This window comes from Lampetra fluviatilis, chromosome 63 (assembly GCF_964198595.1).
Source record: "Lampetra fluviatilis chromosome 63, kcLamFluv1.1, whole genome shotgun sequence".
Taxonomy (NCBI): domain Eukaryota; kingdom Metazoa; phylum Chordata; class Hyperoartia; order Petromyzontiformes; family Petromyzontidae; genus Lampetra; species Lampetra fluviatilis.
Window position 1 is genome coordinate 1,659,378 of NC_136337.1, and position 27,612 is coordinate 1,686,989.

Sequence of the window (27,612 nt, forward strand, 5' to 3'; positions counted from 1 at the left end):
GGAAGAAACACAAAAGAACTGTCAATCTCCCTCGGCCTGGGGCTCCATGCAAGATCTCACCCCCAACAGTTGGGAAATAACCATCTGAGGACCCACTCAAAACCATCACCTTGCCATACATAGCAGGGGTCACCGAAAATAATGCCAAAATCATGAGCAAACACAAGAACCAGGTACGATTCAACACAGGACACAAAATCCGTGATTCGAACCAATCTTTGAAGGATGTGATCCCTGACATGCAATACCCCGGCGTCTACAAACTAAGCTGTGTCTGCGGCAGCAGCTACATCGGGGAAACTAAGCGGCGTGTCTCGGGCCGTGTTCGTGAACACGAGGCAGATCTGAAACACGGTAGCACCAATACCTCGGCCGTGGCTGATCTGTCTATACGGGGATTTACCGAAAGACACAAAGAATATGAATTGCTGCAGTCACGAAAGCTTTAAGTCGATATTTAAAATAATACTCGTTGTTTTTTTCGGTAAAGTCACGTAGGTAAAAAAAACAAAATAAAATAAATTAAAATGAAAACAACTCAATTATAAAGATTCACGACGTTTCGAAGGCAACACAAGCCTTTGTGTTGCCTTAGAAACGTGATTTGTTTAACTTTAGTTGTTTTAATTTAATTTAATTTTGTTTTTCTGCCGACGTGAATTTACCGAAAAAACAAAAAAGTATCGATTCCTGGCAGTCACGAAAACTTCAAATCTAGAATCTGATACGAGTCTGATTCTCTCACCACAGCAAGTCTGATTCTCTCACCTGCAGACGGTCGCTTGTTGTTTGCGATCGAAACGTCGTTCGGGATCCATTCACGTTTTCTGCCACCGTGACTTTACCGAAAGAACCAACGAGTATCGATTCCTGGCACTCACGAAAGCTTCAAATCAATAATTTAAAACAACAACAACAGCAGCAATCCGCGTCCGTCGCAAATCCCCCCAAGTCTCCCCACCCCCCCTGACCGTCACCCCCTTCCGTCACCCGGGGGGAGAAGGGGGAGGGGGGAGCCAGACTCGAGCAATCGATCGTCGATCCGCTCACGGCTCTCGGCTTCGCGCAACGCAAGCAGCGCCCTTCGGTAAGGGACATCAACCCCTACAGAGACACACAGACAGCTGCTGATGCTGTTGCTACTGCTGCTGCTACTGCTGCTGCTGTTGTTGTTGGTACACGACGACTTTACTCGGCGCGTGTGTCTCCCTGTGTCTGTGTGGTTTAGGTGCTCGATTGGACGTAATGGTGCAGTGTGTTGTGTGTGTGTGCGGATACGAACGGGTCTCAAACGTTTGGGTGTTTAACGAATGCCGGTGTCTGGTTGTTGTTGCTGCTGTTGTTGTTGTTGTTGCTGGGACATAGTTGCGCTAATGTGGGGGCTGCGTTAGGCGCGTTAAGCGATCGGTGTGACTCTATAAGAGACTCTTAAGACGGCTAGCCGAGCCGCGCCTCGGCGTTGTGTAGGCCTCTAGGCGAGAGCAGTGGAGATGTCGAGCGGGCGTCTCTCCATCGCCGCGTGCTGCGTCCACTGCTGGATGATTGCGGCTTCTGCTGATGGCAGCAGTGGGAGACGTCGCGGACGTTCAACACGAACACCGATTCGTAGGTTGCACAGGTCCGAAGCCCCGCTGAGCTGCTGTGTAACTATTTATATTAAATTTGTGTAACTATTCTTTATTCTTTATTTTAAATTTCGATTTAAAGCTTTATCCGTGACTGCAGGGATTCATCTTCTTGGTTCTTTCGGTAGAGTCATCACGTAGAAGGGAAGTAATGAAATAATAAAAATAAAACATAATAAAATAATTTTCGATTTAAAGCTTTCGTGACTGCAGGGATTCATCTTCTTGGTTCTTTCGGTAAAGTCACGTAGAAGGGAAGTAATAAAATAATAACAATAAAACATAATAAAATAATTTTCGATTTAAAGCTTTCGTGACTGCAGGGATTCATCTTCTTGGTTCTTTCGGTAAAGTCATCACGTAGAAGGGAAGTAATAAAATAATAAAAATAAAACATAATAAAATAATTCTCACGACGTTTCGGCCACAACGCAAGCAGCCGTCCTCAGGTGAAGAACAGGTCTGTCGAGAAGACAGCGTCTGAATGACACTTTAGAAGCGACCAGGCCGTCTGAAATGATAGATCAATCAAGTGGCGTGTCATCATCATGATCATGTAGACATTTACAGCAGTTGCCACACACTCTAAACTCGTGGTGATGTTGATTCTTCTCAATGTGGAGGGGGAAGCGGAGGACCCGGAGAGGAATCCACGCGAACATCACGGGGAGAGAGAGAGAGATGGGCTGGGTGCAGATGCAGCACTTGTGAAAAAAATAAAATTAGATATAAAACAGGGGGGACATCGACATGGAGTAGAGGGGGTAGGGAGAGAGGGGGTAGAGAGAGGGGGTGGAGAGAGAGGGGGTGGAGAGAGAGGGGGTAGAGAGAGGGGGGTAGAGAAAGGGGGTGGAGAGAGAGAGGGGGTAGAGAGAGAGGGGGTAGAGAGAGAGGGGGTAGAGAGAGAGGGGGTAGAGAGAGAGGGGGTAGAGAGAGAGAGGGGGTAGAGAGAGAGGGGGTAGAGAGAGAGGGGGTTGAGAGAGAGGGGGTAGAGAGAGAGGGGGTAGAGAGAGAGGTGGGGTAGAGAGAGAGAGGGGGTAGAGAGAGAGAGGGGGTAGAGAGAGAGGGGGGTAGAGAGAGAGAGGGGGTAGAGAGAGAGAGGGGGTAGAGAGAGAGAGGGGGTAGAGAGAGAGGGGGTAGAGAGAGAGAGGGGGTAGAGAGAGAGAGGGGGTAGAGAGAGAGGGGGTAGAGAGAGGGGGTAGAGAGATAGGGGGGTAGAGAGAGGGGGTAGAGAGAGAGGGGGTTGAGAGAGAGGGGGGTAGAGAGAGGGGGTAGAGAGAGGGGGTGGAGAGAGAGGGGGTGGAGAGAGAGGGGGTAGAGAGAGAGAGGGGGTAGAGAGAGAGGGGGTAGAGAGAGAGGGGGGGTAGAGAGAGAGAGGGGGTAGAGAGAGAGAGGGGGTAGAGAGAGAGAGGGGGTAGAGAGAGAGAGGGGGTAGAGAGAGAGAGGGGGTAGAGAGAGAGGGGGTAGAGAGAGAGGGGGTTGAGAGAGAGGGGGTTGAGAGAGAGGGGGTAGAGAGAGAGGGGGTAGAGAGAGAGGGGGTTGAGAGAGAGGGGGTAGAGAGAGAGGGGGTAGAGAGAGAGGGGGTTGAGAGAGAGGGGGTTGAGAGAGAGGGGGGGTAGAGAGAGAGAGGGGGTAGAGAGAGAGAGGGGGTAGAGAGAGAGAGGGGGTAGAGAGAGAGAGGGGGTAGAGAGAGAGAGGGGGTAGAGAGAGGGGGTAGAGAGAGAGGGGGTTGAGAGAGAGGGGGTAGAGAGAGAGGGGGTAGAGAGAGAGGGGGTTGAGAGAGAGGGGGTAGAGAGAGAGGGTGGAGAGAGAGAGGGGGTAGAGAGAGAGGGTGGAGAGAGAGAGGGGGGTGAAGAGAGAGAGGGGGTAGAGAGAGAGGGGGTAGAGAGAGAGGGGGTTGAGAGAGAGGGGGTAGAGAGAGATGGGGTAGAGAGAGAGGGGGTTGAGAGAGAGGGGGTAGAGAGAGAGGGTGGAGAGAGAGAGGGGGTAGAGAGAGAGGGTGGAGAGAGAGAGGGGGGTAGAGAGAGAGGGTGGAGAGAGAGAGGGTGGAGAGAGAGAGGGGGTAGAGAGAGAGGGTGTAGAGAGAGAGGGGGTTGAGAGAGAGGGGGTAGAGAGAGAGGGGGTAGAGAGAGAGGGGGTTGAGAGAGAGGGGGTAGAGAGAGAGGGTGGAGAGAGAGAGGGGGTAGAGAGAGAGGGTGGAGAGAGAGAGGGGGGTAGAGAGAGAGGGGGTAGAGAGAGAGGGGGTAGAGAGAGAGGGGGTAGAGAGAGAGGGGGTTGAGAGAGAGGGGGTAGAGAGAGAGAGGGGGTAGAGAGAGAGGGGGTTGAGAGAGAGGGGGTAGAGAGAGAGGGTGGAGAGAGAGAGGGGGTAGAGAGAGAGGGTGGAGAGAGAGAGGGGGGTAGAGAGAGAGGGTGGAGAGAGAGAGGGTGGAGAGAGAGAGGGGGTAGAGAGAGAGGGTGGAGAGAGAGAGGGGGTAGAGAGAGAGGGGGTAGAGAGAGAGGGGGTAGAGAGAGAGGGGGGTAGAGAGAGGGGGTGGAGAGAGAGGGGGGTAGAGAGAGAGGGGGTGGAGAGAGAGGGGGTAGAGAGAGAGGGGGTAGAGAGAGAGGGGGGTAGAGAGAGGGGGTGGAGAGAGAGGGGGGTAGAGAGAGAGGGGGTGGAGAGAGAGGGGGTAGAGAGAGAGGGGTAGAGAGAGAGAGAGGGGCTGGGTGGGGAGGGGATGGAGGGTGGGGCTGGGTGGGGAGGGGTGGGAGGGGTAGGGCTGGGTGGGGAGGGGCTGGTCACCCCGTGGTGCCCTTATAAAACTCAACGTTTAATCTACTCACGCCGGATTGTGCCCGCCCTCACAGTCGGGCATATTTGCGGAATACACCACGCCCTGGCCGTTGACCCTGCAGGCCATTGACCGAGCAACCCAACGTCGTGGGCTTGAACCTGACCCTGACGACGCCTGCTGCTGCTGCTGCTGTATATTTGGAGTTTGCGTGTCTCTCTCTCTCTCATCATCACGGTGGCTAGGAGATGTTCACTACCTCGCCTGGTGTACAGGAGGTCGTGGGTTCGATCCCGACCCTGACGCCTGCTGCTGTGTATTTGGACTTTGCGTCTCTCTCTCTCTCATCATCATCACGGTGGCTAGGAGATGTTCACTACCTCGCCTGGTGTGCAGGAGGTCGTGGGTTGGATCCCCATCCCTCACGACGCCTGCTGCTGCTGTGTATTTGGAGTTTGCGTCTCTCTCTCTCTCTCCCCGTGGTCGGTCGCGTGGATTTTTCTCCGGGTCCTCCCGTTGTGAGGATGACCGGAGTTCGCATGATGATCGCCACACGCACCGTTGAGTACAATCTATGATTAACTAGCTTTACCACCCGGCCTCGCTCGGGACTTGGATTCTTGTCTTGGATTAGTACACGGCCTACGCGGAGGGTTTGGGGGGTGGGGGGGGGGGGGGATGCGTGACGTCAGCAGGCACACCGCGTGACGTCACAGGTGTGACGTCACCACAGATGACGTGGTGACGTCACATGCAGATGTGACGTCACCGCTCACTTGCCGTGCAAAATAAATCCATTATTGCCTCCCCCCCACAAAATGCAAAGTAAATGTTTATGCTTTGTGCATGGTGTACAGTCTGGAAGCTACCCACATGGCAAATTTCAAGTTTGTTGCATGTTGGGAAGCACGCTAAACATTTTGAACAGACACACGTATTCACAAATTTCCCTTTTATGTATAGACGTGCATTGTTTCAGTTAAACATTGTATTTATACATAGTGCACTGTATCCTACTGTGCCCTGTATAACTTGTGTCAACGTTCACTGCTGCGAGAAAGACAAAGATCCCCCGTGTAGCCTTAGCAGACTGTAGGGGCAAGTGCTGTTAGCGAGCACCTATGAAGGCCGTAACGGCACACGAGGGGGGTGGGTGGCCAGCACCACGCCCGGCCGCCTTTGTCTCCCCAGTGGCGATGTTTACTACGCACCGCACCAGGTACTCATTTGAGGCTGAGTCGACCTAGGGGAGGCCCAGGTTACCAGCTCAGATAATCGTCACCGGTGTTGGCCGTGAGCGGGAATCGAACTCGGGTCGCCGGGTTCAGAGCGCAGCGCGCTAACCGCTGCACCACCGCTCCCCACAACCGCTACACCACCGCTATACCACACACACAGACACACACACACAGACACACACACAGACACACACACACACAGACACACACAGACACACACAGACACACACACACACAGACACACACAGACACACACAGACACACACAGACACACACAGACACACACACACAGACACACACAGACACACACACAGATACACACAGACACACACACACACACAGACACACACACACAGACACACACACACACAGACACACAGACACACACAGACACACACACACACAGACACACACACAGACACACACAGACACACACAGACACACTCTGACACACAGACACACAGACACACACAGACACACACAGACACACTCTGACACACAGAGACGCACGCTGAGTGCGCGGTGTATTTAGTAACACGGCGTTGCGCTACGTCTGGCTGTGATTTACTGTCACTCAGCTTCCGATGTTCATCATCGTGGCACCTTTCACCCACCCACCACCCCCCCACCACCACCCCCCCACCACCCCCCCCCCACCACCACCCCACCACCACCACCCCACCACCACCCCCCCACCACCCCACCACCCCCCCACCACCCCACCACCCCCCACCACCCCCCCCCACCACGTGTAGCGAGCAGGGGGGCAGCAGTGGCCGTGTCCCATTTGGCGTGTCACTTTTCGGGAATCTCCAAGTGAAGTTGTATTTGTGGAAACGCGGCGGCGCGTGGCTCCCATCCGCATCAAATCCATCACCATCACCATTATCAGCCGTCGTAGAGGTTTTTTTAAAAGTTAGATCGCGTAGATATTAGGGGGCCGTCCATATATGACGTCACACACCTAGAGGAAGGGGTGGGGGGTCAGACATTTGTGACGATGTGTGACGAGGGGGGGAGGGTGTTGAGAAATGTGACGTCACATCAAAATGCGCAACTTTAAATAACTATAGACAACACGTTCTACTTAATTAAATAGACTTCGTAATAAATGTTTTCTCCTACAACATCAGAGTGCAGCGCCACATTAAACACGCACTACAATGACAATAGTTTAAAGCGATTTGAAGCGTCTTTTATGTTTTTTTTGGGGGGGGCAGAACTTTGACGTCATTTGAGGGGGGGGGTCTGACTTCTAGTGACGCCGTGTGACGAAGGAGGGGGGGGGGTCCAAAAACGTCCTAAAATCGCGTGACGTCATTTATGAGTGAGGGTTTGTTACCTAAACAAAACTATGCCAATTCGTTACGAACACAGCACGCACCGGCTGTGTGTTGGAGAGTGAAGCCACGTCAACATTTTAGAATTGGAGTGGCTGTAACGATTCACCGATAATTGCAACAACCAGCATCACCAGGCGACAGCCACAGATGTGGAGGCATCCTCGTGTTTCGGCCTGAAACACGAGGATCGATGCGTTGATTAACTGTGAGTAACCAAACCAATGCCATGTGTCTATTGTGATCACTCGCTTTTATTTAACTCACTCTGTCTGTTGTTGTTGTCGTTGTTGTTGTTGTTGTCGTTGTTGTTGTGTTGTCGTTGTCGTTGTTGTTGTTGTTGTTGTTGTCGTTGTTGTTGTTGTTGTCGTTGTTGTCGTTGTTGTCGTTGTTGTTGTCGTTGTCTGTTGTTGTTGTCGTTGTTGTTGTCGTTGTTGTTGTCGTTGTTGTTGTCGTCGTTGTTGTTGTTGTTGTTGTCGTCGTTGTTGTTGTTGTTGTTGTCGTCGTTGTTGTTGTTGTCGTTGTTGTTGTTGTCTGTTGTTGTTGTCGTTGTTGTTGTCGTCGTTGTTGTTGTTGTTGTCGTTGTTGTTGTCGTTGTTGTTGTCGTTGTCGTCGTTGTTGTCGTCGTTGTTGTCATCGTTGTTGTCGTCGTTGTTGTCGTCGTTGTTGTTGTCGTTGTTGTTGTTGTCGTTGTTGTTGTTGTTGTCTGTTGTTGTTGTCGTTGTTGTTGTCGTCGTTGTTGTTGTTGTTGTCATTGTTGTTGTTGTCGTTGTTGTTGTTGTCGTTGTTGTTGTTGTCGTTGTCGTCGTCGTTGTCGTCGTTGTTGTCGTCGTTGTTGTCATCGTTGTTGTCGTCGTTGTTGTTGTCGTTGTTGTTGTTGTCGTCGTTGTTGTCGTCGTTGTTGTCGTCGTTGTTGTTGTCGTTGTTGTTGTCGTATCCTCAAATCTTGTAACTCAATTTTAACCCACCTCCACCTGCAAACTTTGGTATACTTATGTCATACTGATGACAATACCATATTCTATCATCATTAAAAATAAAGTATATATTTTAAAAGATTAATTTTTACATGTTATGTTTCGGCTTGGCTCTAATTGTCCACGCTCAACTCACGTTGCCTGTAACTGCCCACGGCCTCCTTACGCTACGGCAAGCTTCGGGGCCACTTCCTGGAGTCGTGGAGTTCTTCCATTACGAGTAGGGTACATTTCATTAAAGCGAGTTTTTAAAAAAAAGTGTTTTAAAACATTAATTACTTATTTTAATACATTACCCACCACCACCCAGCCCCTCCCCCTCTTGTCCTCGCATCCAATGGCCTCGCAAGTGAAGACGGCTACATCACAGTTAAATTTCGATGTAAAGCTTTCGTGACTGCAGGGATTCACCTTCTTGGTTCTTTCGGTAAAGTCACGTAGAAGGGAAGTAATAAAATAATAAAAATAAACATAATAAAAAAATCTAAATAAAACATAATTAAATATTTAAAATAACTCATTATTAAATATTAAAATAAAACATAATAAAATAATCAAAATAAAACATAATCAAATAAAAAAAAATAAGCATAATAAAATAATAAAAATAAAACAAAACAATTTCGATTTAAAGCTTTCGTGACTGCAGGGATTCATCTTCTTGGTTCTTTCGGTAAAGTCACGTAGAAGGGAAATAATAAAATAAAATAAATATTACCAAATTTTCAAATGTTCTTGCTGTGGATTTCACACCTGATGATGATTGCTTGTGTTGCAGTCGAAACGTCGTGAGAATTTTATTGTTTTGTATTTTTATTATTTTATTATTTCCCTTCTACGTGACTTTACCGACAGAACCAAGAATACGAGTGTGAATAACCCAACCAATAACAGCTATGCATTGTAATGTTTGCATGTACCGTGGTTTATAGTAATTTACGTGAACGCATTAACCACCCCTACCTCCACGCACCAGATTGGCTTACAAGTGACGACACACGTTCACCATCGCTCCGCTCGATTGAAGACCACAGACACAGGGAAGTGGATTTCTCCGCAACTCTGTGTTGTCTGTAGCCCGATGATGCTGGTGGTTGTTGCGGTTGTTGTTGCTCACGAAGAGACAACTGTGATGTCATCTTCTTGGTTCTTTCGGTAAAGTCAGTGGTTCTACGTGACTTTACCGAAAGAACCAAGAAGATGAATCCCTGCAGTCACGAAAGCTTTAAATCGAGAATTATTTTATTATGTTTTTTTTATTTTATAACTTCCCTTCTACGTGACTTTACCGAAAGCACCAAGAAGATGAATCCCTGCAGTCACGAAAGCTTTAAATCGAGAATTATTTTATTATGTTTTTTTTATTTTATAACTTCCCTTCTACGTGACTTTACCGAAAGAACCAAGAAGATGAATCCCTGCAGTCACGAAAGCTTTCAATCGAAAATTTCTTCACACTTCATCAACATACGTAAATGTATGGACACCATGCATGCACATTACGGATGAGCTTCATGTACGTACATTCTGCCGATTTTGGGTGTAATATATAACAATGCAATATATTTTAGTTTTTATGCACAATCGTCATCATCCGTTTATTGATACCGGAGGAATTCGATGAGCCGTGAAGCTCTTTGTCACCGAAGTCATCCAGACATGCGCCGATAAGTAGGTGGTCGCTTCTTTTGTACATTGAACCGATTTGGCAATCAATGAGCCGCAACTTCCATTGGAACCTCATTTGCCAGTAAAAATATGATAATTGTTTTTTTACCCTTCTATCTGGCAACAAAACTGACACCTTTTTTTACAAGGAGTCATGTTTACATAGACCACAATACCTGCAGTCGTAATGCAAACAAAAAACATAACTCCGATAATGTATGCGCACTGTCCTTGAAGTTGATTGGTCCACACCCGAGACAGCTTTCCTTAGAGCCTAGTCTCACATGGGTTGGACCAGATGACGCCAAAAGGCGCACAACTCAAAGACAATGCACCATCAGAGTATGAGAGCTCGGGGCAAGCATCTACACTATGGGAACCTCATTTGCCAGTAAAAATATGATAATTGTTTTTTTACCCTTCTATCTGGCAACACAACTGACACCTTTTTTACGAGGAGTCATGTTTGCATAGACCACAATACCTGCAGTCGTAATGCAAACAAAAAACACAACTCTGATAATGTATGCACTGTCCTTGAAGTTGATTGGTTCACACCCGAGACAGCTTTCCTTAGAGCCTAGTCTCACGTGGGTTGGACCAGATGACGCCAAAAGGCGCATTATTCTTCACCAATTTGGCAATAAATGAGCCGTAACTTGTTTTGCCGTCGCCGCCGCCGCTGCTGCTGCTGCTGCTCCAACCAGTGAAGGTTTCCTGGCTTGGCAAAATAAATAAGTAATGTTTCAAAAAACACTTCTTTAAAAACACGCTTTCATGAAATGTACGAGTAATGGAAGAACTCTACGACTCTAGGAAGTGGCCCCGAAGCTTTCAGTAACGTAAGGCACCGTGGCCAATTACAGCCAACGTCAGTTGAGCGTGGACTATTAGACCCAAGCCGAAACATAACATGTACAAAATAATGTTTAAAAATATTATTTTTAATGATATAATATAGTGTTGTCATCAGTATGGCATAAGTATACCAAGTTTGCAGTCGATACCACATTGGGAAGTGGGTTAAAATTGAGGTACAAGATTTGAGGATACGACAACGACGACAACGACAGACAGAGTGTGTTAAATGAAAGCGCGGAAAATAAAATAAAATAGTTGAGGTTAGTTTCTGGCTCGGCCATCGAACAGCGACGGTGGTCACACCGCATCGTCGTCATCGTCATCATCATCATCGTCAACGCCATCGTCGTCGTCGTCATCATCGTCGTTATCGTCATCATCGTCGTCATCATCGTCATCGTCATCATCGCCGTCGTTATCGTCGTCGTCATCGTCGTCAACGCCATCGTCGTCGTCGTCATCGTCATCATCGTCATCATCATCGTCGTCATCATCGTCATCATCGTCATCATCACCATCGTCGTCGTCATCATCGTCATCATCGTCATCATCATCGTCATCATCGTCATCATCATCATCATCGTCGTCATCATCGTCATCATCGTCGTCATCATCGTCATCATCATCATCATCACCATCGTCGTCGTCATCATCGTCATCATCGTCATCATCGTGGTCGTCATCATCATCATCGCCACCGTCGTCATCATCGTCGTCGTCATCATCGTCATCGCGCGGCGCTTTCAGATGCGCTGCTGCTTCCGCGCTACCCGCTACACTACCGCTCCCCACGCTCACCAACCCACCCAACCACTATCACAGTCACTCACCAACCCACCCAACCACTATCACAGTCACTCACCAACCCACCCAACCACTATCACAGTCACTCACCAACCCACCCAACCACTATCACAGTCACTCACCAACCCACGCAACCACTATCACAGTCACTCACCAGCCCACCCAACCACTATCACAGTCACTCACCAACCCACCCAACCACTATCACAGTCACTCACCAGCCCACCCAACCACTATCACAGTCACTCACCAACCCACCCAACCACTATCACAGTCACTCACCAACCCACCTAACCACATACTTGCTCATCCGTACACCCACTGACCCACCAAACCAACCCAACCACTCACTCATCCACTCGCCCACCCCATATACCCATACAACCACTACCAATCCACCCAACCACGCATTCACCTTCATGGCCATTAACCCGCCAATCCACTCATCCAGATGTACACACGTACACTCCACCTATAGAAACGTCACTCACTCACTCGCCCATCCTACCTACCCACCGCAATTATTTACCCTCCCGATCCACCCACCGATCCACTCATCTGCTCATTCGCCAAACCACCCGCTCACCCGCTTATCCACCTTCCAGTTCACCCGCTCGCCCAACATACATACCGACTCGCCCTCTCATCCTTCCATGACATCCAACCACGCCGCCTGCCCGTCTGCTCGTTCCAAGCACCCCACTTACCCACCCATCCACCGATCCTCTCATTCATCCGCTGATCCATCTCACCCGCCCACCCACTCGCGCACCACCACCCCGCCCACCCACTCGCGCACTCACGCACCCACTTTGTTATCCCTGCTTCAACTCTGCGCCCTCCCCGTGACCCATTGACCCAAGGAGGTGGCTAATTTGTTATTGTAGAACAGGCCTGAAATCCAGCAATAACTCACCACCACCTCCACCACTACCACCACCACCACAACGACCGCAAGCATCACCCGTACCGCCATCACTGCCACCATAACAACATCCGCCACTACCGCCACCACCACCACAACCACCACAACAACCACCATAACCACCACAACAACCACCACAACAACCACCACAACAACCACCACAACCACCACCACCACAACCACAACAACCACCACAACCACAACAACCACCACAACCACCACCACCACCACAACCACCACCACAACGACCGCAAGCATCATCCGTACCGCCATCACTGCCACGATAACAACAACAACCGCCACCACCACCACTCACGTTGCCACAACCACCACCACAACCACAACAACCACCACAACAACAACCACCACCGTCTCCGGTATCACCACCGCCACCATAACAGGAATGACCGCCACCACCGCCACCGCCACCACCACCACGTCCACTACCGCAACCCCCAAAGACAAAAATCCCCCGTGTAGCCTTAATATACTTTAGGGGCAAGTGCTGTTAGCGAGCAGCTCCTATGAAGGCCGGCACAGCACACGAGGGGGTGGGTGGCCAGCACCACGCCCAGCCGCCTTTGTCTCCCTAGTGGCGATGTTTACACACCGCACCAGGTACTCTTTTTGAGGCTGAGTCGACCGAGGGGAGGCCCATGACCGGTTCAGATAATCGTCATTGGTGGTGTGGGTAGTGGTGGTGAGGGTAGTGGTTTGGGGATGGTGTGTGTTGGATGGGGACGGTAGGGGACACTAAACTAAAACTAAACTAAAACGAAACTGTTTATATTTTAACAGGTAAGGCCTGCTGAGCCATGTAGCTCATCATCATCATCACGTGGAGATGTTTTGCAGCAGCCACGCACTCTAAACCCGTGATGTTGATTCTAAATGTGGATTGGGAAAACCGGAGGACCTGGAGAAAAATCCACGCGACCACGGGGAGAGAGAAAGAGAGGGGCACAGACTCCAAATCTACAGCAGCGGCAGGCATCGTCAGGGGTCGGGATCGAACCCACGACCTCCTGCGTACCAGGCGAGGTAGTCAACATCTCCCGAGACACGAGGACGATGCCCCTGCCACTCGCTGGCGAGCGGATCGAAACCAAGGTGGGGACAATAAAGAATGATCAAGAACATTTAATATGATAATTGTTTTTTTACCCTTCCATCTGGCAACAAAACTGACACCTTTTTTACAAGGAGTCATGTTTGCATAGACCACAATACCTGCAGTCATAATGCAAACAAAAAACACAACTCTGATAATGTATGCACTGTCCTTGAAGTTGATTGGTCCACACCCGAGACAGCTTTCCTTAGAGCCTAGTCTCACATGGTGTTGGACCAGATGACGCCAAAAGGCGCACAACTCAAAGACAATGCACCATCAGAGTATGAGAGCTCGGAGTAAGCATTTACACCATTGGAACCTCATTTGCCAGAATAAAAAATATGATAATTGTTTTTTTTACCCTTCTATCTGGCAACAAAACTGACATCTTTTTTTACAAGGAGTCATGTTTGCATAGACTACAATACCTGCAGCCATAATGCAAACAAAAAACACAACTCTGATAATGTATGCACTGTCCTTGAAGTTGATTGGTCCACACCCGCGACAGCTTTCCTTAGAGCCTAGTCTCCATTGGTGTTGGACCAGATGACGCCAAAAGGTGCATTACGACTGCAGGTATTGTGGTCTATGCAAACATGACTCCTTGTAAAAAAGGTGGCAGTTTTGTTGCCAGATAGAAGGGTAAAAAAACAATTATCATATTTTTTACTGGCAAATGAGGTTCCAATGGAAGAACGTTTAATAAAATCGTGAACTGTGGCGTCATAGACGCTTGAGTGAGGCTGCTTATAGCAAGGGGGTGCCCCCCCTCTCTCTCTCTCTCCGTGTTTACATTCCGGCCACAAATTAGTTGACAATTTAAATCTTTTCCCCCCCCCTCTCTTTCTCTCTGTTTCGTGCTCAACAACAAAATAATTTAGGAAGTTTGTTGCTTCTCATGCACGGAATTACGCCCTTAAAAAAAACCGCGTTGGCAGCCCATGGGGTGTTGTCTAAAATAAAATAATGAAGATATAATTATGAAATAATAAAAATAAAACGTAATAAAATAATTCTCACCACGTTTCGGCCACAACGCAAGCAGCCTCTGTCTTCAGACGCTGTCTTCTCGACATACCTGTTCTTCACCTGAGGACGGCTGCTTGCGTTGTGGCCGAAACGTCGTGAGAATTATTTTATTATGTTTTATTTTTATTATTTTATTACTTCCCTTCTACGTGACTTTACCGAAAGCACCAAGAAGATGAATCCCTGCAGTCACGAAAGCTTTACATCGAGATATAATTATAATCTATTTAAATTGCTTCAGCGCTTCGGCCATTGCGCTTTTGCCCGACCCCCGGGGTGACATCTGTGACGAAAAGCGCTTGCTAGCTCTTCGGATTCCTCCAGGGTTGAACGTGGATGTGCGGTAGCGATGGGGCCCGTTTCTGTTCTTGCGTCCGATGGTGACGACGACTGTGGTGGTGACGGTGGCGGCGGCACGGTCAGAATCTCGATGCCCAATGTCCACGAAAAACTCTGCAACTTATTTTCATTCTGGCAGGTAAAGCACCACTGGGCTTTGTGGCTATTTTTCAGAAGCAGTGTTGGCTATCGAATATGACAGCTAAACGTACGTGGCTCATCATCACTCTCCGATTCTTTCGGTAAAGTCACGTGGGTATAAAACAAAACGAATTGAATCACGACGTTTCGGGCGCAACGCAAGCGTCCGTCATCAGGTGGGACAACCGCAGCGAGAAACAATTGTTGACGTGCAATTTCCGAAGTCCACTTCAGCAATTGGTTCTCGCTGTGGTTGTCCCACCCGATGATGATTGCTTGTGTTGCGCCCGAAACGTCGTGATTTAGTTTAGTTTATTTTCTACCCACGTGACTTTACCGAAAGAACCAGAGAGTTTGCATCTCCCTGCAGTCACAGAAGCTTCGAATCTGGATTGGCCCATCACCATCGCGTGGATTTTAATAGCAGCAGCCAAATGCTCTGAACGTGTAATTCTACAGACTCAGAGACCCACAGAGACACACAGAGACCCACAGAGACCCATACTCAGAGACCCACAGAGACCCACAGAGACCCACAGAGACCCACAGAGACCCACAGAGACCCATACTCAGAGACTCGTAGAGACCCACAGAGACCCACAGAGACCCACAGCGACCCACAGCGACCCACAGCGACCCACAGAGACCCATACTCAGAGACCCACAGAGACCCACAGAGACCCACAGAGACCCACAGAGACCCACAACAACCCACAGAGACCCACAGAGACCCACAGAGACCCACAGAGACCCACAACAACCCACAGAGACCCACAGAGACCCACAGAGACCCACAGAGACCCACAGAGACCCATACTCAGAGACCCACAGAGACCCACAGAGACCCACAGAGACCCATAGCGACCCACAGAGACCCATACTCAGAGACCCACAGAGACCCACAGAGACCCACAGCGACCCACAGCGACCCACAGAGACACACAGAGACACACAGAGACCCACAGAGACCCACAGAGACCCACAGAGACACACAGAGACACACAGAGACCCACAGACACCCACAGAGACCCACAGAGACCCACAGAGACCCACAGAGACACACAGAGACCCACGGAGACCCACGGAGACCCACAACAACCCACAGAGACCCACAGAGACCCACAGAGACCCACAGAGACCCACAGAGACCCACAGAGACACACAGAGACCCACAGAGACGCACAGAGACCCACAGAGACCCACAGAGACTCACAGAGACCCACAGAGACCCACAGAGACCCACAGAGACCCACAGAGACCCACAGAGACCCACAGAGACACACAGAGACACACAGAGACCCACAGAGACCCACGGAGACCCACAACAACCCACAACAACCCACAGAGACCCACAGAGACCCACAGAGACCCACAGAGACCCACAGAGACGCACAGAGACCCACAGAGACCCACAGAGACCCACAGAGACTCACAGAGACCCACAGAGACCCACAGAGACCCACAGAGACCCATACTAAACTAAATTTTTTATTTTACCAGGTAAAGGCCCCACTGAGCTGTGTAGCTGTTTTTCAGAAGTGACGCAGCCATCACAAGTGACAGTTCAACCAAGTGGCGTTTCATCATCATCATCACGTGGACGTTTATGGCAGCAGCCAAATGCCCGGACCTCGTGATGTTGACTCGAAGCGTGGGAGGGGAAACCCGGAGGACCTGGAGGCAAATCGGCACGACCACGGGGAGAGAGAGAGGGGCTTGAGAAGAGCTTCATAGCTCATCGGATTCCTCCAGGAACGATTCTGATTCTGATCTTTACTCCCGCCACCTCGATGCCCCCAGCAGTCTGTGGTCGGCAGAATGGAAGAGTAGGCCAAATACCACCACCACCATTATTACTCCCCGTAGTGGAAGTTGTTCTGCCACTACGGGGGGAGCGGTAGTGGATGCCCGAGTTCGATTCCCGCTCACGGCCAACACCAGTGACGATTACCGGTCCCGGGCCTCCCCTAGGTCGACTCAGCCTCAAATGAGTACCTTGTGCGCTGTGTAAACATCGCCACTGGGGAGACAAAGGCGGCCGGGCGTGGTGCTGGCCACCCACCCCCTCGTGTGCCGTGCCGGCCTTCATAGGTGCTCGCTAACAGCACTTGCCCCGGCAGTCTGTCACAGGCTACACGGGGGATCTTTGTCTTTGTGTGTGTCCGTGAGCGCGCTTAAGATGCCATTCATCTTGAAGCCACGACACGAGCTTCGTGTTTGCTTGATAAATGTGATGCTCATAGACGCCACACACACAGTCATACCACCATCATGCAGTCACACACACAAAGACAAAGATCCCCCGTGTAGCCTGCGACAGACTGTTGGGGCAAGTGCCGTTCGTATCGAGTAGTATCAGCAGCGCCTATGAAGGCTACCGGCACTGTGGCACACGAGGGGGTGGGTGGCCAGCACCACGCCCGGCCGCCTTTGTCTCCCCAGTGGCGATGTTTACTACACACTGCTACGAGGTACTAATTTGAGGCCGAGTTCACCTAGGGGAGGCCCAGGACCGGTTCAGATATTCTCCGCTGTTATTGGCGAGTGAGCGGGAATAGAACTGCGGGTCACCGGGTTTGTGGTGCAGTGCGCTAACTGCTGTGCCACCGTTCCCCACTACATTTAGACACATCTCAATACAAAGATAAACTTAAACAAAGACAAAGATCCCCCGTGTAGCCCGTGACAGACTGTCGGGGCAAGTGCTGTTAGCGAGTAGCGAGCACCAATGAAGGCTACCGGCACTGTGGCACACGAGGGGGTGGGTGGCCAGCACCACGCCCGGCCGCCTTTGTCTCCCTAGTGGCGATGTTTACTACGCACCGTTACACCAGGTACTCGTTTGAGGCCGAGTCAACCTAGGGGAGGCCCAGGACCGGTTCAGATAATCGTCACCGGTGTTGGTGGTCGTGGGCGGGAATCGAACTCGGGTCCTGCCGGGGTTCGTAGCGCAGCGTGGCGCTAACCGCTGCACCACCGCTCCCCATACACACACACAGCAAAGCGCGCGTTATGTACAATATTGCGTATTTGATCATGGGGTGCCTTTTGGCTCGTATCACAGTATGATCAAAATAAGAATAGAAAATTGTTTTACCCCCTTGTTGGCACGAAAACAGGAGTTGTGTTAAGATGTTCAAACATGATAATTGTTTTTTTTACCCTTCTATCTGGCAAAAAAACTGACACCTTTTTTTACAAGGAGTCATGTTTGCATAGACCACAATATCTGCAGTCATAATTCAAACAAAAAAACATAACTCTGATAATGTATGCACTGTCCTTGAAGTTGATTGGTCCACACCCGAGACAGCTTTCCTTAGAGCCTAGTCTCACATGGTGTTGGACCAGATGACGCCAAAAGGCGCACAACTCAAAGACAATGCACCATCAGAGTATGAGAGCTCGGGGGTAAGCATTTACACCATTGGGAACCTCATTTGCCAGAATAAAAAATATGATAATTGTTTTTTCACCCTTCTATCTGGCAACAAAACTGACATCTTTTTTTACAAGGAGTCATGTTTGCATAGACCACAATACCTGCAGTCATAATGCAAAAAAAACACATAACTCTGATAATGTACGCACTGTCCTTGAAGTTGTTCAAACATCACAACGGATACCTTTGTAAGGAATCAAGTACTGCATTAAGCACACAAAATGCTTGCTGTGAACATGCAAACAGGACATGGCTCTGATCATGTAAATACACCGTCTTCGAAACTGTTCGGCCTACAGCAGAGACAGCCGCAGCCTTCGTTATATTGTTAGGGTTTTTTTTCGGTAAAGTCACGTCGGTATTTTTTTTTTACTCTAACAGATAAGTGGAATTCCTCCCCGTAGGACGTATTAATTCTAGACTTGAAGCTTTCGTGACTGCAAGGATTCATAGTCACGTAGGTACCTACGTGACTTTACCGAAAAACATGAATCCTTGCGGTCACGAAAGCTTCAAATCTCGCCTTCGTAATGACCGTGTCTCACCACCAGTGTCGGAGCTGAGAATCACGGCAAACAGTGACCAGTACAAAGACGATGCCCCACGTAGCAAACGATTTGTACTGGTAGGAACCTACTACTCACCAGCCCACAGGGGATTATTGTGTCTGTCCGTCGTGCGGTGAGGGAAGGGGCTGGGTAGGGAGGGGCTGGGTGGGGAGAGTGGGGCTGGGTGGGGAGGGGAGGGTGGGGATGGGAGGGTGGGGAGGGGCTGGGTGGGGAGGGTGGGGAGGGGCTGGGTGGGGAGGGTGGGGAGGGGCTGGGTGGGGAGGGTGGGGCTGGGTGGGGGGTGGGAGGGGTGGGGCTGGGTGGGGAGGGGCTGGTCACCCCGTGGTGCCCTTATAAAACTCAACGTTTAACCTACTCACGCGGCTTGTGCCCGCCCTCACAGTCGGGCATATTTGCGGAATACACCACGCCGCCGTTGACCCTGCAGGCCATTGACCGAGCAACCCAACGTTCCTACCAGCTCCCTCCGCAGGACAATGTGTTTTCAGAAGCCACCTGGGAATCACAAATCATCGCTCAACGCAGACTCCATACACTACACTAATATTTTAACTATACACTACACTACTATACACTACTATACACTACTATACACTACACTACTATACACCAGAGGTGTGGACTCGAGTCATGTGACTTGGACTCGAGTCAGACTCGAGTCATGAATTTGATGACTTGCGACTCGACTTGGACTTGCATAACAATGACTTTGTCCCACCTATGAGATGTGGACTCGAGTCATGTGACTTGGACTCGAGTCAGACTCGAGTCATGAATTTGATGACTTGCGACTCGACTTGGACTTGCATAACAATGACTTTGTCCCACCTCTGCTATACACTACACTATACACTACACTACTATACACTACACTACTATACACTACTATACACTACTATACACTACTATACACTACACTACTATACACTACTTTACACTACACTACACACTACACTACTATACACTACACTACACACTACTATACACTACTATACACTACACTACACACTACACTATACACTACTTTACACTACACTACTATACACTACTATACACTACACTACTATACACTACACTACACACTACACTACACACTACTATACACTACTTTACACTACACTACACACTACACTCTACACTACTATACACTACACTACTATACACTACTATACACTACACTACTATACACTACTATACACTACACTACTATACACTACTATACACTACACTACTATACACTACTATACACTACACTACTATACACTACTATACACTACTATACACTACACTACTATACACTACTATACACTACTATACACTACTATACACTACACTACTATACACTACTATACACTACTATACACTACACTACTATACACTACTTTACACTACACTACACACTACACTACTATACACTACTATACACTACACTACACACTACACTATACACTACACTATACACTTCTATACACTACACTACACTCTACACTACACACTACACTACACACTACTATACACTACACACTACACTATACACTACACTATACACTTCTATACACTACACTATACACTACACTACTATACACTACACTATACACTACACTACACACTACACTATACACTACACTATACACTACACTACTATACACTACACTATACACTACACTACTATACATGACACTATACACTACACTATACACTACACTATACACTACACTATACACTACACTACTATACACTACACTACTATACACTACACTACTCTATACACTACACTATACACTACTATACACTTCACTATACACTACACTATACACTACACTACTATACACTACACTATACACTACTATACCACTACACTACTATACCACTACACTACTATACACTACACTATACACTACTATACCACTACACTACTATACACTACACTACTATACACTACACTATACACTACTATACCACTACACTATACAACTACACTACTATACACTACACTATACACTACACTACACTATACACTACACTACACTATACACTACACTACACTATACACTACACTATACACTACTACACAACACTACACACTAGTGCTGTACCAGTGACGAATTGGCCACGTTCTGTTCACGTGACAACCCTCACTAGTTGGCTGTGTCGGGTGGTGGCGGGTTTGACGACGACACATTTATATATTTACGCGATCTCACCCATCAAGGATGGTATTGGTCACGAAAAGCCTCCTACGTGTTTAACTGATGGATACCACCTGATGACGGACACTTGTGTTGCGCCCGAAACGTCGTAGATTTAATTTGTTTTATAACTCCGCGACTTTACCGAAAGAACCAAAGAGTGTTGATTTCTACCTTTGTCCTTGCGACGTGTTTCTAGTTGGTGTTTGAACATCTTAACACCTCCTGTTTTATTCCCAGAAAGGGTTAAACCTCTTCTTAGTTTGGCATACACTGTGTATTTGATTGCGTGTAGTGTGCGTATTGTGTCACTGTTAATCACGTACAGTCTGTTCTCCTGGAACGCCGCGTGTGTTCAAAACGCGAATTGGATATTCGTAACGCGATCGAGCGAACGGAACTCCGTCCCAGCGCAAGTCGGAATACAGCTGCCTCGGCGTAGCGTCAACATCATCACTCCACCATCATCAGCATCACCACCATCATCAGCATCACCACCACCATCACCACCACCACCATCACCACCACCATCATCATCACCATCATCATCACCACCACCACCATCACCACCACCATCATCATCACCATCATCATCACCACCATCACCACCACCATCACCACCACCATCACCACCACCATCACCACCACCATCACCACCACCATCACTACCACCACCATCATCATCACCATCATCATCATCACCATCATCATCATCACCATCACCACCACCATCACCACCACCATCATCATCACCACCATCATCATCATCATCACCACCACCACCACCATCACCACCAACACCATCACCACCACCATCATCATCATCATCACCACCATCACCACCACCATCATCATCACCACCACCACCATCATCACGGAGTTATGGCGGTATTTGCGCTTTATAACCCTCCTATAGTTGTACGTACCTTATTAAAACGCGATTGTTCCATAGAGCGGTGTTCTTCCGGTATGCAACAACCACCACCACCACCAGCAGCAGCGTTACAGGATCACAGCCTGAGCTTCATGACAAGCCTGTCACCCTTTAATTATATTCACTCATACAGAAGAAGAACGCCTCTTAACGACGCTAATTGGTTCCAGGGAAATCGGTCGTTATGTAATATTGATCGTTAGGCGAGTTTAGGGAAAACACGTTCAAGGATTGTTTCGTTCCAACAGCATCGAAAATGAGCCCTTTTTAAATCCTTTATATTAAGTTCACTTGCTTGCTTGCTTGCGCGCTTACGACCGTGCAAATCTTTCGGTCGTTTTTTAACCCACTTCCCGTGATCCAATCGAGCTGACATTTTGCACACAGACTCGTTGTGCGTGACAATTGATTTTTTTTGCAAAATTTTCCACTTTTTAGGATTTTTTTTTCTTTCATATTTCATTTAAAATACCAATGTGATAAAAATGAAACTCTTACTCAAGAAAAACAGAAATGAATAATAAAATAAAACCGATGCCACGCATGTAAAGGATTCATAGTGAAAAACTTTGTTTTTACGGGTAAATTTTTTCACCCAGAGAATGCACTTTGTCAAAATTAAACAATGGATATCAATACACAAAGATGCTAACGACCGTTAGAAATGGTTAATATTAAAAGAAACGCGGTTAATCAATGCATCTATATAAGTAAAGACCTTAATCTGTACATCTCAAAAACCTCTTTAGGGTACTTCCCGACTGGTTAGAAAGCTGAAATGTGCAACACAGGTCGATTGCAGGGACACAGCCAACAGCGGACGTCTGAACATCCGAGATTTTTTAGTTTTAAGACCCCCAAATCTCGATTTTTTTTAGTGCCCCATGAACACGTTTGTGTGCGTAGTGTTATTCAGAAAGCGTTCAAAATATAAGCTTGCGGATTTTATCGTCTGATGCAACTTTAGACGTTAAATGAAATGAAATCGAGAACCGCTGGTTGGGTTCTATCTTTGATTTTTGGCGAGATATTTCGGGCTCAAGCGGTTTGGAACGAAAAAAAATCCCACGATGTTCAAATCCAAATAATTCGAAAACGCTATTAGATTAGCAGAGCTTTTCCTCGTAGACTAATACGCTAATCAATTGTTGTTCTTTCTAATTAAAACAAATAACAGAATCTTTCAAAGGAGCGGTTTGCGATGGGCACGTCTTGAAATGTAAGAAGTTGAATCAGGTCGTCAAGAATTTTTGTGGAAAAATTCCAAATGTTTGGAGTAGTTGTTAGTGTGTCTGATCGTATATACAACATTGTAAAACAATCATATCAGGTTCATTATTGTTAGTTTCATTGAAAACTTTTGCCTGGCTAAGACAGCCTTCACGAACTTGTGAATTAATATTCACTGTACCCACAGCAGCCCGTTGCTAGCACGGGAACGCACGGTGAGCGAACACAAGGGGCTCTATGGAGGCACTACACTACTATAGAATACACTACACTACTTTATACTACACTAGTATACACTACACTATACACTACACTACTATACACTTCACTATACACTACACTACTATACATTATACACTACACTACTATACACTACACTATACACTACACTAGTATACACTACACTACTATACACTATACATCACTACTATACACTACACTACTATCCACTAGACTACTATACACTAGACTACTATACACTACACTATACACTACACTCTTATATACTATACACTGCACTACTATACACTATACACCACTACTATACACTACACTACTATACACTAAACTACTATACACTAGACTACTATACACTACACTACTATACACTACACTATACACTACACTATACACTACACTATACACTACACTACTATACACTACTATACACTACTATACACTACTATACACTACTATACACTACACTACTATACACTACACTATACACTACTATACACTACTATGCACTACACTATACACTACACTATACACTACACTACTATACACTACACTACTATACACTACACTATACACTACACTACTATACACTATACACTACACTACTATACACTATACACCACTACTATACACTACACTACTATACACTAGACTACTATACACTACACTACTATACACTACACTATACACTACACTATACACTACACTACTATACACTACACTACTATACACTACACTATACACTACTATACACTACTATACACTACACTACTATACACTACACTACTATACACTACACTATACACTACACTATACACTACACTACTATACACTACACTATACACTACACTATACACTACACTATACACTACTATACACTACACTATACACTACACTATAAACGACACTATAAACGACACTACTATACACTACACTATACACTACACTATACATTGCACTACTATACACTACTATACACTACTATACACTACACTATACACTACACTACTATACACTACTGTACCCTACTATACACTACTATACACTACACTACTATACACTACTATACACTACACTATGCACTACACTACTATACACTACTATACACTACACTATACACTACACTACTATACACTAGTATACACTACACTATACACTACTATACACTACACTATACACTACTATACACTACACTATACACTACACTACTATACACTACACTACTATACACTACACTATACACTACACTATACACTACTATACACTACACTATACACTACTATACACTACTATACACTACACTACTATACACTACACTACTATACACTACACTATACACTACACTATACACTACTATACACTACTTTACACTACTATGCACTACACTATACACTACACTATACACTACACTACTATACACTACACTATACACTACACTACTATACACTATACACTACACTACTATACACTATACACCACTACTATACACTACACTACTATACACTAGACTACTATACACTAGACTACTATACACTACACTATACACTACACTATACACTACACTATACACTACTATACACTACACTATACACTACTATACACTACTATACACTACACTACTATACACTACACTATACACTACACATTGGGCTGTATGCAGGCCCCCCGTTGAGCGATTCGTCGTTAGCGGCGGTGCTCGTTCAGAGGGCTTCTCCTGCACATGGCAGTCGCTGACGCGTCGCCGGACGTCAACACCCACGCGCAGTTTCAGTCCTCGCTGCACCGATGTCGTTCCAAATGTCGCATCTCCCGCAGGGCTTAGAGCACTCAACATACACGCGTCCATTCGTCTTTCTTCAAGGAGGCCGTGGGTTCAATACCCGACCCCTTGCCTGCCGGAGGAGCTCACCGATGGGACTTTGTCCAGATCTTTATTTGAGGCGCCGCAGCCTTGGCAGGGTCATTCCCACTTTGTCCCACGTTGTTTTCCAGGCTGAGGGATTTCCCCCTCACCCAGGACCTCACAGAAATGCTCAGAAAATCTGAAAACCTGTTCCTGGGGGTCGTAGATTGGATCACCGTTATTTCGCCTAATGATGGTGATTAGTGTGGTGCTGCAGGTTACTTTTTTGATGGAATTAAAGAGCGATTTGTGATCGCGGACCATTGAGGCAGACTCCATCTCCTCAGCAACCCACGACCACCACCCATCCTTGCAGCGCCTCACGGCTCTCTGAACTTCCGAGCGAAGGCTGCGGTAAGCCTCCTCATTCTCCGACGTGGGATGCTGTAGCTGATGAGAGTGGGCCTGTCGCTTTTTCTCAGCCAGCTTGAACACCTCCTCCGTCAGCCAGGGTTTCTGGGGAGGTCTGGACCGCATACCCAAAGCAGCCATTGCCGCTGCATGAGTCACAGTCTTAAACCTCGCCCATTTACCCTCGACATCAGGAGGAGTGGGGGACGATGCCAACCCCAGCCGCAAGCGATGATGAAATTTTGCTTGCAACTTTCATCAGCTAGCTGAGACCAGGCCACTCAGGGTTTGAATGGGGTCCTGGGTGTACACCCACCACCGGAGTGGAAGAATGGCAGGCGCATCTTACAGATGACTAGTCTATGGTCAGAGGGCAGATCAGCTACACGGAAGTTCCTGGTGTCAAGGACATGGGCCCGCATCCGCTGTTCCGTCACTATGTAGTCCAGCAGATGTTCTTGTTTGGACCCGGCGTGCATCCATGATGTTGTGTGGATGCGCCGATGCCGGAAGAGCGTGTTGGGAATTACAAGCCCATGGGCTGCACAAAAATCTAGCAGCCTCCTGCCGTTGTTATTGAGCTGATCTGGCCCATGTCTTCCAATCACTCCAGACCAGGTGCCAGCATCATGACCAACTCTGCATTGAAGTCACCCAACAAGATGACTGTAATTCCGAGGGGCAACTATAGCTAGCACCTGTGACAGGAGGTCATAGAAGGTATCTGACTCATCGGCCTTGCCTGCATCCCTCCACGGATGTTCGTCTTCAGTGGGGACATAAGTAACCACGACCACCACTCCTCGCCTCGAGCCCAAAGTAGCCTGCAGCTTACAGCTGTAAGCTTCTCACACCTCACCACCACACTCCCACCGGACCTCCTGAATACCACAGAGATCCAGGCGGTACTGGTCCAGCTCCCAACAGAGGAGTGACAGCCTCTCCTCCTCAGTGAACGTTCGAACATTCCACGTGGCCACCCGTAGTGGTTTTTTTGTTGCTTCTGGAGGAGCCCCGAGGGTAAGGATTCAGTCTCCTGGCTCCGCCAAATGGGGTTTGGCCAGGAGACGTCATAGACGCCTGTCCCCACGGGGCCTCCGACACAAGCTTATTAATTACAATTTTCCGTCGTGGTTTTGTGCTAATTAATTGAAGGTGGAGGGGTTGCCAGCCCCTCGCACCCGTCCAGAGCCCCCTTTTGGCAGCTGTGGTGGTCACAAACGCCATGAGGGGAATGGCCGATCTGAATTGGCCCTCCCCTCCACGTCACTGCCCACCACAGCGTTGCCGCCCGGCACCACGAGGAGGTTAGGGGGTTGTTTTTGCCGGACTCACTCACACGCACACACTCACTCGCACACTCAGTGATAAACACAGACACTAATGCAAAGAAAATTAAACCAACACTCACACGCACTCACACGCATACTCACTCACATTCACACGAAGATCCCCCGTGTAGCCTGATGCAGACTGTTGGGGCAAGTGCTGTTAGCGAGCACCTATGACGGCCGGAACGGTATACGAGGGGGTGGGTGGCCAACACCACGCCCGACCGCCTTTGTCTCCCCAGTGGTGTTGATTACACACCACACCAGGTACTCATTTGAGGCTGAGTCGACCTAGGGGAGGCCCAGGACCGGTTCAGATTGTTGTCACCGGTGTTTGCCGTGAGCGGGAATCCAACCCGGATCGCCGGGTTCATAGCGCAGCGCGCTAACCACTGCGCCACCGCTCCCCCACACACACTCACACACAGCCACATTCAGACACACACACATACAGACACACACACTCACATACAGACACACACTCACATACAGACACACACTCACATACAGACACACACACTCACACATACAGACACACACACATACAAACACTCACACAGCCACATACAGACACACACACATACAGACACACAC

At 48.0% G+C, this 27,612-nt stretch overlaps 1 protein-coding gene across 1 annotated transcript in view; it reads left to right on the plus strand.

Annotated features, from left to right (window-relative positions):
* The first annotated feature begins 1,005 nt into the window (after positions 1-1,005).
* LOC144951642 (exocyst complex component 2-like) overlaps positions 1,006-27,612 on the plus strand; it is a 102,715-nt gene continuing 76,108 nt past the window's right edge. The window contains exon 1 of the mRNA XM_078881933.1: positions 1,006-1,087. The gene's annotated coding sequence lies outside the window, so the exon portion shown is untranslated. The remainder of the gene's footprint in view (positions 1,088-27,612) is intronic.